A 15375-nucleotide genomic window follows, 5' to 3' on the forward strand; every position below is an offset into this window, starting at 1 on the left:
TTTTATCCAAAACTCAATAATATTTGTGTTAGATCGAGGTGGACCAGCAAGAGGGGGGTGAATTGCCCCTGGAAATAAAATACGAATCTCTTACTTTTCCTTACAAGGATAGAAGTTAGCAACAATCAATTAAATAAACAAACATTAATTAAATTAAATAAATTGTAAAAGGAAAATACACACAGATGTACTTGGTTACAACCTAGGTGGTTGTAAGCCAAGACAGTTGAAGCTCGACTATGAAAATCTCCTTCAGGTGGAGAAACCTTTTACAGAACTTTGAAGCACAAGAAAAGTTAGAAGAGAATACAATTAATTCAATGTTGTTTTTCTTCTAACTTCTAAGCCTATTTATAAGAGAATATATCTGGATCGTTGATCGTAGATAAATTTTCTCTTGGCCGTTGATCCGTTGATACGATTCTAACTGTTGATCAGAGATAGACTTTGATCGTAGCTGTTGATTAAATAAGGATAAACTTTATCTTTAATAAAAGATAAAGAGATTTATCCTTAATAAAAACTAAGTATTTATCTTTTATATAATAAAAGATAAATCTTATTTTTTATTTTTATTTTTTTGCAACCGCCACGTCCAAAAGTCCAAGTCAACGGTCAAAGTCAATAGTTTGACTTTTGTTGACTTTTTGTAGAATTTTCGGTTGGGTGATTTCTGGCCAACCGGAGTTAGGCTCACCCGAACCCGAACCCGACTCCGGTCTTTTGCCCCTCGAGCGTGCTTCCTCCCGGCTTCTCATCCCTCGGACTTCGCGCACGTCCTTCTCAATCCACCAGCGTACTCTTTCATAGCTTCCGCGTCCCTCGGATTGCACCGAGCCCGTCGGTTCACTTCCCCGCGCAACCCTTCTCGTCCACTACGTTTTACGCTCGACTTCCTCCGTACCTAAGTTCCTGCACACTTAGCAGAGAGATTAGAACAACACAGGATCTAACCTAACTTGGTTGATCACATCAAAACTAACTAGGGCACCAACAATTTGAACTCTAACATGATGGTTAACTCTCCAACAATTGTTTTGGGACCGAGATTTATTGTCAACGGGACTAGCTGTTGCTATTCCTGAATGATATTATGGACGGATCGCCCCCAGATCAAGCACAGCCTGGAAGAAAGGTAGGAGTCATCAATACATGTCTAAATGATTTCAATTTCTTCAGACTTAGGTGACAATGTAAGTTTTGACTACAAAAGTGTAGGATCGAATAGGAACGTTAGAAGAAGAGGGTGAATAACGCTGTTTCACATTTTTTACTCTTTCAAGAAAACTTACGTAAAAAATGACTTATACAATATCAGAATGTGCAGCGTAAATAAGAGATATGAACACGTTTATTTTCACAACCACAAGCTACTACTCCAAGACCCACGATCAGTAATCGTTTTCAACGGACAATCCACTATAATAACTCCCCTCTTACGAGAAGGAGTTTATTGCTTTTACAAATGAGTTAGGATCAGTAAACGTATACCTTCCTAAGAATTTAAGAACAAAAAGCAATACAAAATTTATCAACCGAGAGTTGAATTTGTAGTAGTCGATGCATCTCCTTGACGTTATGATGATATTCTGAAGCGAAGATTTGTGCGCAGGAGGTCATCGTAGATGCGTATTCAATTGATATATACTAGGGTTCCCCCTTGCAGCTGCTTATAAGGCCTGATCCGGGCGTCTCCATGTCATCCTTTCAATCCACTTTCGACATTGAGTCGGCATCTTCCGGGTGCTTGTATCCTTTCCGAATGCCTGTATGCTGACGTGGAGGTTGCCAGATCAACTTTGACTTCACAATGCCTGGAATCTCTCCGGACGCCTAGAAGCTGAGGTGTCCTGACCACTAGGACTTTACCACCTCATCTGCCTCGTTGATCCATTCTATTGACATTCGATCATCTGGGCGATCCGATCGCCTAGATCTAGATAAGGGCGCTTGAAATATAAAATTTTAGCTCCTCCTTTCCTGCATTACAAGTTAGTCCAGAAACAAAAATAACAGGAAGAATAATAATTTTTACAAACTGTTTGGTCTTGACTTTAGGTTTCCAGTGAAACCAATTAGATTTGATTGACACCTACTGTTTCCCTTACCGGGAACGTATCCTCATCTACTCTACTCGGGAGAATTTACCTTTTGCTAATCAGGTCCTCCAGACCCGTTGGACTTTTGCTCAACCTTGATCCTCGGCCTGTAGGTATTCCACTGCTAGACGTCCGATTCTCCAAACCCGCCTAGACTTTCTGCATAGTGCTTTGATCTGCCAAGGTTTCCTGCCCAGTCCTCCTGACCAAGACTTCCTTCCGATCGTCCTGATCAGGACTTCCTTCCAGTCCTCCAAACAAGGTCTTCCACCTAATCTTTCAGATCAAAACTTTCTTTGCCTAGCCGCAACTAGAACTTCCTTTGCCTAACCGCAACTAGAACTTCCATATGCTACCTGCACACTCAATTCAATTCATTATCTCAAACTTCTGATAGCGTTCCGCAAGTATACGGAATGTCGTCAAGTAATAAAAAGATCGAATCCACAGGGACCGTGGAATTACTTACTATATCTAGCACAAAAAGGTGGAGAGAATATTGAGCATGAGTTGTGTGGGGGAGATGGGAGTGTTCTAAAGTACTTTATCCTAGAGTTCGAAGAAAGGAATCGACTGTGACACTTGGTTGTGAAACGATCCTAGGACTTCGGACTCCTCAGAGTATGGATTGATTGACTTGGATCCTCTACCTTTCCTCAATAATTGTTCAATTGTAGGGATGTTAACCAATTTATCCAATTCAACCTCGTCAGGTATCCTCGAAATAATGCATTGGTGTTCTTACGTCACTCGTTGTCGGTTTGAGATGGTTCTAGAAGCCCGGTTCAAGGCATTCCCGTGTCACTCAGGCGCCCCGGAGTACTAAAAGAACCCTATCCCCTGTCACAGGATATCTTTTTACGGACCTCTCCCCAACAACGAATGACCGCTAACTATCCCTCATAAGAATTAACTATGCATTAAGAAACCCCTCGGAAACTCGCCCGGTTCAAGGCATTCTCCCTGTCACAGAAGCGCCCCGGTGTACGGCCTAATGATTCCCCAATTCATAGTTAATCCCTACCCTCATGGATTCACACACACATAATTTATCATCAATCACAAGCATAAATCCACAAAGCAATAGACAGTTATATCATTGAAAACGGTAGATTAATCAAATCCAAATACAATCATCCATTACATCTGATTTATCCTACATCCTAGAATCTAGGGAATCTACTCCATAGCGTGGAGGTTACAAGCCAAAGGAAGGGAAGAATACATCTCAATCCAAAGATACAACAAAGAAATGCAGGAAATAAGACTTATCTTCCTCCTCGGACTGCAAACTCGGCGTAGATGGGATGAGGATGGACTGGAGCAGTCGGATCGGTGGATGGATCGTCGAATCTCGCTCCGAAACAGGCGTCGGTGGCTCTAGAACAGCTCCGGTGGCTCTCCAAGGTCTCCCCCCTTTTCTTAGGTCACAAAGAGGACCTATTTATATGCAGGTCACGAAGTCAGCACGCCCCCGCGCACACGGCCGTGCCTGGGAGGCACGGCCTCGTGTGGGCATCGGACACAGGAGGAGGCACGGCCGTGCCTTGGGGGCACGGCCTGAGGCAGTGAGGCTTCTGTCCTGGGGCACGGCCGTGCCTCTGGGGCACGGTCCAGACTTGTCTTCGGCTCTGTTTGAAGGCACGGTCGTGCCTGTGAGGCACGGCCACAGCCTGTCTTCTCTTCATTTGCTGGACACGGCCGTGTGTTTGAGGCACGGCCAGATGCTTGGACCCTTCTGTTTTGGCACACGGCCGTGCCTGGTAGGCACGGCCAACAGCAGATGCTCCCTTCTGGATGGAAACACGGCCGTGCCTGTGAGGCACGGCCATGACTTGGCTTTCTTCTGTTTCAAAGCACGGCCGTGTCTGGTAGACACGGCCTCTGGCTGCTGCTGTGGGGAGTTGTTGGCACGGCCGTGCTTGTGAGGCACGGCCCAGGCTTGATGGTCTTCTATTTGGGCACACGCCCGTGCCCTTTAAAGCACGGCCAGGAGGCTGAATAGACACGGTCGTGCCTATGAGGCACGACCCTGTCTTGCCTTGTCTTCAATTGTTACTCCGTTTTGCCCGCTTTTGCTCCAAATTCCATCCTGAAACAAGTAAAAACACGAGCAGATCTCCGAACTAGGAAATGCAAGATATGTGCCTAAATGCATAAATAAGGGATGCAATGCACACAAGATTTAGCAATAAACTCAGAAAGATGTGCAAATAAAGCGTAAATACATATATAAACCCTACGCACATCAACTTCCCCTTGATTCAGAATTCTCCTCTAGAAATTAAGGTATTCTTAGAAAAATATTTTTTAAATAATTTTTTTTCTCTCCCCTGAATTAACTTGACATGGTTTTTGCTTTGTCGATCCAAGCCATATTTAAAATATTTTAAAAAATATTTTGTAAATATTAAAATAATTTTGCAAATATCAAAATAATTTTAAATTTAATTTCAAAAATTTACCGTCAAAAATACTTTAAAAAATATTCTAAGGTAATATTTAGAAAAAATTTCCAAATTATTTTCCAAGTCTTCTCAAAAATATATTTTAATTTAAAATGACCTTGGCCATTCTCTCCCCCTTTGACATAATAAAAAATATTTATTAAAAACTTGAGGGTGGTTTTTGAAAGAAAAAAATTTTAAAACCATGAAATTTCAATTACGCGAAAAATTAAGTTTGAGTCCAAATATGTTATTTATATAATATATAAAAATACTTAGATAAAAAAATTTATCTTTTAGATATGTCTAACTTATTGGTATTGACTTACTATCAGAAAATAATAGCTTGATCAAGTTAGTCAAGTTTAAGTATATCATTTCAGTTAACCTTTACTAAGTAGGAACACATAACTTGATTCATGATTTTTATTTTTAGCTTAAGTTTTGATTTGATGCACGAACATAAGCATCGAAAACCCAGGCTTTGACCCTATGCATCTCACACCGTTCTAGATTTCACAATACATAAGCAAGTTATCTAGTGTGCTTTGTGAGATGCGGTAACCTAAGTCTATAGGTACATGATCTCTACTTGAAGTGCCTAGGCTAAGGCCAAATTATCCTTTTACTATTGAAACAAAAATTGAAACTAAGTTTTTCAAAGACTAATAAAATTTTAAAAATACTTTTAAAAAACTAAGTAATAGTAGATCTAAAAGTCATGAGTTTTGAAAAATAAAAAAAACTTGTACTTAGTCTACCAAGCTAGTTAATACTAGAGTCAATAATAAAATGCAATAAGAAAATGCAAAAATATCAGTTAATAAATAGTAAATAAGTTAGAGTCAATACTAAAGTTAAGAATACAAGTCAATAATAAAAGTAGCAACTAATGAATTCTATACTGGGGAGGTGGATGAGAGTGGCCCATGCTCCAAGATCTGAGTATGTCCATCATTTCAGAGTGTCTAGCCCTACTCTGCTCCTTTGATGAGCGTAGATCATATAGTATTTCTAACCTTGTTTTAACGCTCATCTACTTGTGATTCATTGCATATGCTACACTTTGTCACACCTTATTCTTTTATATTGCATATTTCTACTCTTTGACTTGGAGATCTGTTTTTTGTATATTTTGCTTAATAGGATGTGATTTAGAGCCAAAATGATTCATTATTTATGGTGGAGCAAATAGTGGAGAAAAGAGGCTCGCACTGGCCGTGCTCGCTGTCACGGGTGAGTCTCTTATGTAGCAAACACGAAGAAATGGAGGAAAAGAAGAAACAAAGCAGAACACGACCGTGCCTCATATTTCCAGGCTTAGACACGGCCATGTAACACCAGGAGACACGGTCGTGTCCCTCCAACAGAGCGACGACAGCAAGGGTCGTGCCTATCAGGCACGGCCGTGCCTATCAGGCACGGCCGTGCCCATTTCTTCAGGCTGATCCAGCACGGTCGTGCCTCCCAATAGAGACGCGACCTTGTGAGACCGTGCCTCATAGGCACGGGCGTGCCTAGCAACAGAGCAGCGGCTGCACATGCCCGTGCCTCCTAGGCACGGCTGTGTGACGGGGGCGTGCTGGGGCGTGTCTACCTAACATTCTGGACAGTTCTGCAGACTTAAAGTAAAATGGACATAACTTTCAGCTCCGATTGAACCACGGGCCGTGCCACCCCTCAAAATGGAGCTAACTTCAAGATCTACAACTTTGCTTCAGGGTGAACAGAACTATGACTGCTCTAGGCCATGCTAAATGGTACGGTCGTGCCTCCTGATCGCGGCCATGCTGGGTGCTCTGCCCAAACTGCAGACCAAACTTCGAACCAACATAACTTTCGGCTCAGATGGAGTTATGGGTCAGTCCATCACCCAAATTGAAGATAATTTAATACTCTACAACTTTGGTTCAGGGTCCAATTGAAGAAAACCGGGTTTACTAGGTGAAAAACCCATTGAGGCAGAGCCTTGTAAACCAGGGACAATCTGGGCAGTTTTGGGTGAGTATAAAAGGTGGAAACAAACCCAATCTTGGGTTATCTTGGGTCATTCTCCAAAACCCTTGGTCTTGGCTTGGCGGCAGCGCCTCCCCCTCTCTAGGGGAGGCCCTAAACGCTCCATCCTTCGCCGGTCCACCTCGCCATTCATCTCCACCGATCCATCCTACACCGGAGCAAGAACTTCAAGAGGATGCTCACGCTTCAAAGATAAGTCTTCCCCTCTTTGGTGGATGATGTTTATTATGCATACTTGTTGTAATCTTATTGTAATGGAGTAGATCCTTGAGTTTAGGATGTATGATGAACATCTATGTAATGATGGTGATGTATGAACTAGTTTATGTTATTTTCCCTATTCAATGAAATGTGTACACAGCTTGTTTCATGTATCATGTACCTTGAATGTGTTTGATGAAATGTTTGTGTGAGCACATATGCATGATTATGATGGGTAGATTATTTTGTAGGGAGATCCTAGGATCGTATACCCGGGGCGCCTCGTGACAGGAGGAAAGCCTTAACCGGACCTTCCGAGGTGATCCCTACATAGTGGTAAACCCCCATAAGGGATAACTAACAGTTACTTAGTGTTGGGGAGAGGTCTCTAAAGGGATACCCTGTGACAGGGGGTAGGAATCTAGTAGTATTCTGGGGCGCCTGCATGACACAGAAAAGCCTTGAACCAGGCTATCTAGAATCATCTCAAACCAACCTAAGTAACATTAGAACACCATCGATTTATGCCAACAAAGCCTGACGAGGTCGAGTTGGTATTTTGGTTAGAATCCCTACAAGGTGGTGAACATTGAGAGTAAGGAAATAAACATGAATTAGGGATATCGCCTAGCATTGATGTGAAATCGAAGTCCTAAACTTATCCGTCTCACCCATAAACCCCAAGCCAATCTCTCTTTCTCTCACACACACAACCAAATCCTCAACCAATACGTTTCCCTCCGAGTCTAGATAACTATCTTAGTGACATCACTATAGCTAATACACAGTCCCTGTGGTTCGATATCTTTTATTACTTGACGACAACCGTATACTTGCGGGAGCCTATCATCCTTCTGACTCTCAAACTGGCTAGTTACAGTTTATTGGTAGGTGGCAACTGACTCGTGCAGGCTGGTGACTAGTTCATGCAGACCAGTGATTGACCCATGCAGACTGGTGACTGACTCCTCGAGTTTGATCACTCTCTGCTCCAGAGTGATAGGGGGTGGAGGTGGAGGGATCTATAGGAGGTCAACTAGGTCAATGTTGTCGTCCTTGTCTTCGACTGCTAGCTGTGACTTAAGCTAGTTCCCCTGTCTCTAAGATAAAATCTCATCCTCATCTATATGAACCCCACCTAAGGAGAAGCTCCTAATGCCTAACATGTCAAACTTACTAGCTAGTTTGATTTCACCTGAGGTGATGTCAAACCCAAGTGATGCTAGGAGTGAAGTTAAAATATGACAGTAGGTCATATGTACCCTCCTGCTAGTGGTGACACTAGATAAAAAAATAATGACATGGAATATATGTAAACTAATATTTATAACTAACCTATGATATGGTGCATATAAAAGGAATATATGAAATGATCGCATCATCACGACATCCTTGGTAGGCAGGGGCAAAATGTAAGTCGCTAAGACTCTGCACAGAACATAGTCTTATATTTTGAATCTGACTGAGGAAAACTGTGTCACAAGGGATTCTCTCCTCTCTAAAAAAGTATGAATGCATGATGTCTAATGTGATATGTGAGTAGGGATCACCAAAAGATCTATCCCTAGGGGGTAGTAAGAAAATGGACATGATGAATATCTAAGTCCTAAGCGCTTTCTAATCATGGTGGGAGATAGGATGAAATCTCTCCCTATAACTCGGGTGGAGTAGGTCGGATTGTTGATCTTAACTAGAATATTATACAGCCCGACACACAAACCTGTGTTAACCGGGTTAGTACAATACACTAGTTTCTGAAGGTCTTAATGCTCTACGACCTCCATGGAAGGTATGCATGAACGTGCAAAAAATATCCTACATAAATATCTAGAATGCAAGGGTACAAAAGTCAATGATGCAAATCTAATCCTAAGCTCCTTAATGGAAAATCTGAGATATGTACTAAGAGTACTAGCCTCAGTAGTCTCCCTCTTAATCCTAATGCATAAATTAAGACTTAACTAAGAAAAAATAATTGTAAATTACTTTAGAATTGTTTGGGGACTTATTTAGGCATTTTCGGAGGGAAAATAAGAACTGACGATCTAAGATCCTTAGCGACTGCATGGGAAGGGGGTGTTTTTGAGGTTGGAAGAAGCTTTTGGGCGGTTTGGAAACTTAGGTTCAGGTTACTTTTATAAACGCGATCTGGGCGCCTTTCACGCGATGTGGGATAACTGAAAAAATTTCTAGGCGCCTGGATCCTAAAACCAAGGATGCCTGAAAAAATTTCCAAGCGTTTGGATCCTAAAACCGAGGGCGTTTGCGCGATACCATGGGCGGTGTTCGGGAAGAGGTTTGGAGCGCTTGGATTTGTATCCGGGCACTTGGATATTATTCGGTCGGGCTTTTAAGTTGGGTTTACCATTTTAAGGATTTTAATAATTTTAAGTTAATTAATTAACGTTAAGTTAATGTTTCAATTCGAGGTAATGTTAATTAATTAAACTTGTTAAGTTTTAATTAAGATTAGGTTAAGTTTAATAAATTAGTTAAGGTTAAATTAATTTGTTAAGTTTAAATTAAGGTTAAATTAATTTATTAAGTTTAAATTAATTAGTTTGAGTTTTAATTAAGGTTAAATTAATTAGTTAAAGTTTAAATAATATTTAAGTTAAAAGCTTAAGTTTACTTTGTTCCTAATTCCATCTCACCCATTTTTAGATTATCAATCAGTTAGTCCTATGAATTGTATGAGATGGTTTTCAATTTTTATCTTGATTAATTAAATTATGATTTTCTAAAATTTGATTAACCTTGAGTTAGATTTAAGTTTTACCTTTTAACTAATTAAGTATGTATTTTAAGAGGCAGTTTCCAGGCAGTGGCAAGACATAGGGGCTTTCTGTTGGTGCAAGGAGTACTGGTCTGACCCTAGAGTTTCGATGTTTGATAATACACCTAAATCCGATCAATTTGACCAAGGGTTGATTCAAACAGGTCCTAATGTTTGAATGTGAGTAAAGTCTAGTCAGGTCAGTTTGACTAGAAGACTGGCGAGAAGCTCTAGTTGAGGCTAGGTAAGAAGAAGTCCTAGTTGAGGCTAGACAAGAAAGTCTTAGTTGGAGACTTGGCGGTCCTAGCTGGAGGCTAGGAGAAGTCATGATCTGGAAAATTAGACAGAAAGACTTGGCAGATCAAGTACACCAAGTGGAAGTCTATGTAGGTCAAGTGGACCAGATGTCTAGCAGTGAAAGTTAGGTGGAAAGTCTATCTATAAAAGTGACTAGTTCTAACGGGGAGTTAGGCACGGGTAAGCCAGTAGGTTAGACCTACAGGGTAAGACTTAGGTAAGCCCAGTAGGTCAGATAGACTACAGGTAGGCTTAGGTTATTTGTGTGTTTATATGTTTATCTTACAGGAATCAGGAGATGAAAGCAAGACGAAAGAAGCATAAGAGGAACACATAGATGTAGCCGAACCAAGCCCGGGGTCAACTCAGGTTAAATCCGAGTTGACTAGATCTAGGCGCCATAATGATTTCCAGGCGCTCTAATGATTTCCAGGCTCCCTTATCTGTTTCAGGCGCCCGGATCCAGAAGAATCAACTTGGATAGAGTCTGAAGAGATTGGATTGGATCAGATCTTATCCAGGCGCCCGGATAAGGATCCAAGCGGCCGGAAGACTCTATATAAGGAGGCTGAACATGCACCACAAGGAATAATCTCTCTACACCATTCTCTTCATCTTGCAGTGTTGTTGAATGCGAACGAGACAAAGCTTGTGCAATTCGGGAAGTTCTAAGAGGTGTGTGCAGGGCTTAGGACTTCCGGATTGGCTAGTACACGTGTTTGGTTGATTCTTTTTCTTAAGTCTTACACTATATTTCATTTATATATTTTTTGGACTGTAAGACAGGTTTCTCCACGTCTAAATAAGGTTCGGAAAGGAAACAACTAGTGGACGGGCGCCTCCCGTACATAAGCCTTGGACATACTAACCCTAGGGGTTAGGTACCAAGTAAAATCTGTGAATCCATGTCTATTGATCTAATTATGCTGCTAAGCACACACTATTCACCCCCTCTAGCACGTCCCACCGATCCTACAATTGGTATCAGAGCAAGTTTACTCTTGATCGGACTAACTGCCATGGGAGCAAGAAGGCAAAAGATGGAGGGGGAGAAAAGTAATTATTTTAAAGTTCATTTTAAATTTCATATAATTTATTTTAAGTGCAAGGAGAGAGAGCATTAAAAAAATCAGTGTCCTACTCGTAAGACTCGGACGGCACCACCGACGGCAAATGAGCAACTGATGTAAGGAGCTCGGAGGAACAAAAAACACATCACATACTTGAAGTGTCAGAAATGTGGACATTACAAGAATCAATACCTTGAGAGGAAGATGGTGGAGAAGAAACCGGAACTAGGCGATGTGATTGTGGTAAGTTTGTTTAATTATGAAAATACCCCTAGAATTTTGCATGCTAGATTTAATTTTATTAAAAATATAGATAATTTTGATAATTCATAAATAAAAATTTCATGATAAGTTAGAAATTTTAAATAATTTAAAAAATTCAAATCTAGAAAAGTTAAAAATTTAAATAATTTAAAAAACTTAAATCTAGATAAGTTAGAAATTTTAAATAATTTAATAAAAATTTAAATTTAGATAATTTAGAAAATTTAAATAACTTGAACAATTCAAATTTAGATAATTCAAATAATTAAATAATTCAACCAATTCAAATTTAGATAATTCAAATTTAAATTTAATTTTAACAATTCAAACATGAATAATTTAAATTTAAATAATTTAACTAATTCAAATTTTACCAATTTAAAATTAATTAATTTAAAAAATTCAAATATAAATTTTATCAACAATAAAAATTCATCTAATTTGAATAAATTAATTAATAAATCTAAATTAAATAATAATTTGACTAATTCAAATTTAACAAATTTAATCATTAATAATTCAAATTTTATTAATCTAGATTTAATATAAATAAATAAAAAAGTAAACCAATTCTTTAACTTATTCAACTAAGATAATTTGAAATTAAATAATTCAACTTTAATTAATTTAATAAATTTAAAAATTTGAAAATAAAAATTTAATCAAATAAGATCAAATTAATAACTATTAAAATAAGTTGAATAATTTAAATTTACTTAGTAATTCAAAATTAAATAATCAAGATAATCCTAATAATAAGAAAAATTCAAACTACATGAAGATAAATTCTAAAATTAATAATTTAATGACTAAAAACTTAAAATTAAATCTTAAAAATTCTTACAATAAAATTTATACTTTAAAAATATGAATTCAAATATTAATATTAAAAATTTAAAATTACATAATAAAATTAACTATAATCGTGTACTCTTTTATTATAAAATAATGAATAATTCTACGAATTTAAATCTAAAAATTTAAAATCAAATCATAAAATTTCAGAAAATAATTTTATGAGTTTTAACAAGTCAAACATAAATCTTAAAACTTGAATTTGAATAATAGAATTAATTATGATCATGTTCCATTTAATTATGGAACATAATAATTTAATTAAAAATTCAAAATTTAAATTCAAAATTCAAATTAAAGATTAAAGTATAAATTAATAATTCAAACTTAAATAAATTAATAATTCAAATATAAACTAATCAAACTATATAAATTAATTCAAGCATAAACTAATCAAACTATACAAACTAATAATTCAATAATTAATTAATAATCCATAAATAAATTAAAAATCAACAAACAAATTTAAATATAACTTAATTCAAACAAAAAAATATTTCAAAAGCCATGAACTTAATTATAAAATACTTATAATTATGGAATTAACTTAAAATATTTCTAAATAAAATAATAATTTAATGAAATTTAATGTGTACATTTATATCAAAAATTTGATACATTAAATGTATTAAACCTAAATATATCAAATTTTTTAACACATTCGCGAATCCACATTAAATGTATTAAATCAAAAATTTGATACATTATTAGAAATTAAAAAATTACTTGAATTGTTTGACTCATGCATACTTGCCATGTACATTTATATATTTTATTTTAAATGCACATAAATGTCATGCCATCATATTTACTTATTGCTTAATCTAGAACGGTTAGTTAAGGATAAATGACTGATTGACCTTTGCCAATATAGTACTCGGGTAGTCAAATGGGGTAAGGAGTATCTTACTTGGTCTGCTTAGCTAAGTCAAACTAACCAAAGCTACCTTGCCACATTCTAGACTAGTTAGACCAAGGTTTCTCAAGAAATTGATTAAGATCATAATTTCTTAAAAAAGGCTTTATCTAAGGAAGTGATCATTGTTCCGATAACCAAGAAGGTCCCTGCCTCGCCACGACCTAGAAGCCAATTTTCGAAATGTGGACTTAATTGATTGATGATTAAACTTGAATCTAACACATGGTTAAATACTCATTATAACTTAATTTAATTTAATAAAGATAAAATTGATAAATCATCTCACAAAATTCATAAGGTAATTCTTATATGTCATGTACTGAAACACTTAGAATGGGTGAGATGATAAGGACAATTAAAATATAAAATTTTAAAAAACTTTTAAAAAACTTTTTAAAAATTTATTATAACTATTTTTATAAAAATTAATTTTTATATAGTACCTTACTTGGTCTGCTTAACTAAGTGGAACTAACTGAAGCTATCTCATCACATTCTAGACTAGTTAGACCAATGTTTCTCAAGTAGTTAATTAAATTCATAATTTCTTAAAGAGGCTTTTTCTAAGGAAGTGGTCGTTATTCCGATAACCAAGAAGACCCCTGCCTTGCCACGACCTGGAAGATCATTTTTAAAAAATGGACTTAATTGACTAGCGGTTAAACCTAAATCTAGCACAAGGTTAAACACTGATTAAAACTTAATTAAAATAATAAAGATAAAATTAACAAATCATCTCACAAAACTCTTAAGGTAACCCTTGTATACCATGTACTGAGGCACTTAGAATGAGTGAGATGATAAGGACAATTAAAGTACAAAGTTTTAAAAATACTTTTTAAAATTATTTAACTATTTTCTAAAAACTATTTTTGAAAAATTTGATAATTATTTAAGAATTCATACTTGTTGGGTGTAACTATATGCTAAAGTTTTCAAAACTTTATATTTTTGAAAATTAATTGACCAACCCTTTGACACAAACCTCTAGGTCAATACTATGTCTAAGAACCCTAAGACACATAGGCAAAAAATCTTTGTGATTAACAAGGATGTCTTAAGAGAGTGTCTAGTTGAGGGGGAGGTTATTCTTGAAAGATTTTCAATAGAACTTTTTGAAAAACTTTTTAAATATTGTTTGAAAACTCATGTCTTATAAAATGTTTTTTTTTAAAAAAACTCATGTTTTATAAAATATTTTACAAATTATGCTTTTAACTTGGAACAACCCCTAAGACACATAGGAAGATTGCCTTGTAGTCAACAAGGAGCCCTAAGGGGATGTTAGATTTAGGGAGAGTTCAAACTTAAGAGTTCAATTAAAAATCATATTTTAAAAAGTTTTTTGAAAAATCATTAGTTATTTGCTCTATGGATTTAGATTAACCTCTAAGACACTTAGGGAGTTTGTCCTTGTAGTTAACAAGGAGCCCTAAGGAAGTGTCAGATTTAGGAGGAGGTTCAAATTGAAAAAGCAAATTTATTTTAAAGTTTTTTAAATCCTTCAAAATTAGTTTTTATAAATATTAGAAAAATATTTCAAAATTAACTATATATTATTCTTGTTAATTTGGGTCAAACCCTAAGACATATAGGGAGATTGCTTTGTGGTTAACAAAAAATCCTAAGAATATGTCAGGTTAAGGGGGTGATTCTGATTTCAAAGGATACTAATTAGTTTTTCAAAAAAAAAACATATATTTTAAAAATACTCTTGAAAAACTATTTTAAAATATTGTGAAAAATCCTTTCAAAAATTATTCTAAATTTTTTTTGAAAATTTAATTTAAAAAAATTCTTCGCAAACTTGTTTTGAAAATCATTTCAAAATTTTTGTTTAAAAAACTCTTTCAAAAAAATTATTTCAAAATTATTTTGAAAATTCTATTGCAAAACTATTTTAAAATATATTCACTTTCAAAATTTGATTTAAAAATCTTTTTGGAAAATAGTTTGAAATTTTTTTTGAAACTTATTTCAAAATCATTTGTGAAAAACCATGAAAACTACTATGGTCTTTCAATAATTGTCAAGACTAAGTTGTGACCATAGACATTACCATGATTATTGATGTAAAATTGAATTAAAATTAATCAATCTTTTTGATGTGTGAAAAGGGGAAGAGGGGACTTAAGTTTAAATATATAATTCTCCCAAATTGTTAAACTCTGACATGAATTAACTTAAGAAATTGTCAAACATAAAAAAGAGGGAAATTGTTAGTGCAAGGAGCACTAGGTCTAACTCTAGAGTTTTGATGTTTGACAATACACCTAGATCTGATCAGTTTGACCAAGGGCTAATCCAAACAGACCCTAATATTTGGATATGAGTAAGTCTAGTCAGGTCAGTTTGACCAGAAGACTAGCGAAAAGTCCTAGTTGAGGCTAAAAATTTTGATGTGGTGTTTTGTTGGGATTTATTTATATAC

The sequence above is a fragment of the Curcuma longa genome, chromosome 21, assembly GCF_044706935.1.
Source record: "Curcuma longa cultivar G26 ecotype Majalengka, Jawa Barat chromosome 21, ITB_CL_G26_1.1, whole genome shotgun sequence".
NCBI lineage: Eukaryota > Viridiplantae > Streptophyta > Magnoliopsida > Zingiberales > Zingiberaceae > Curcuma > Curcuma longa.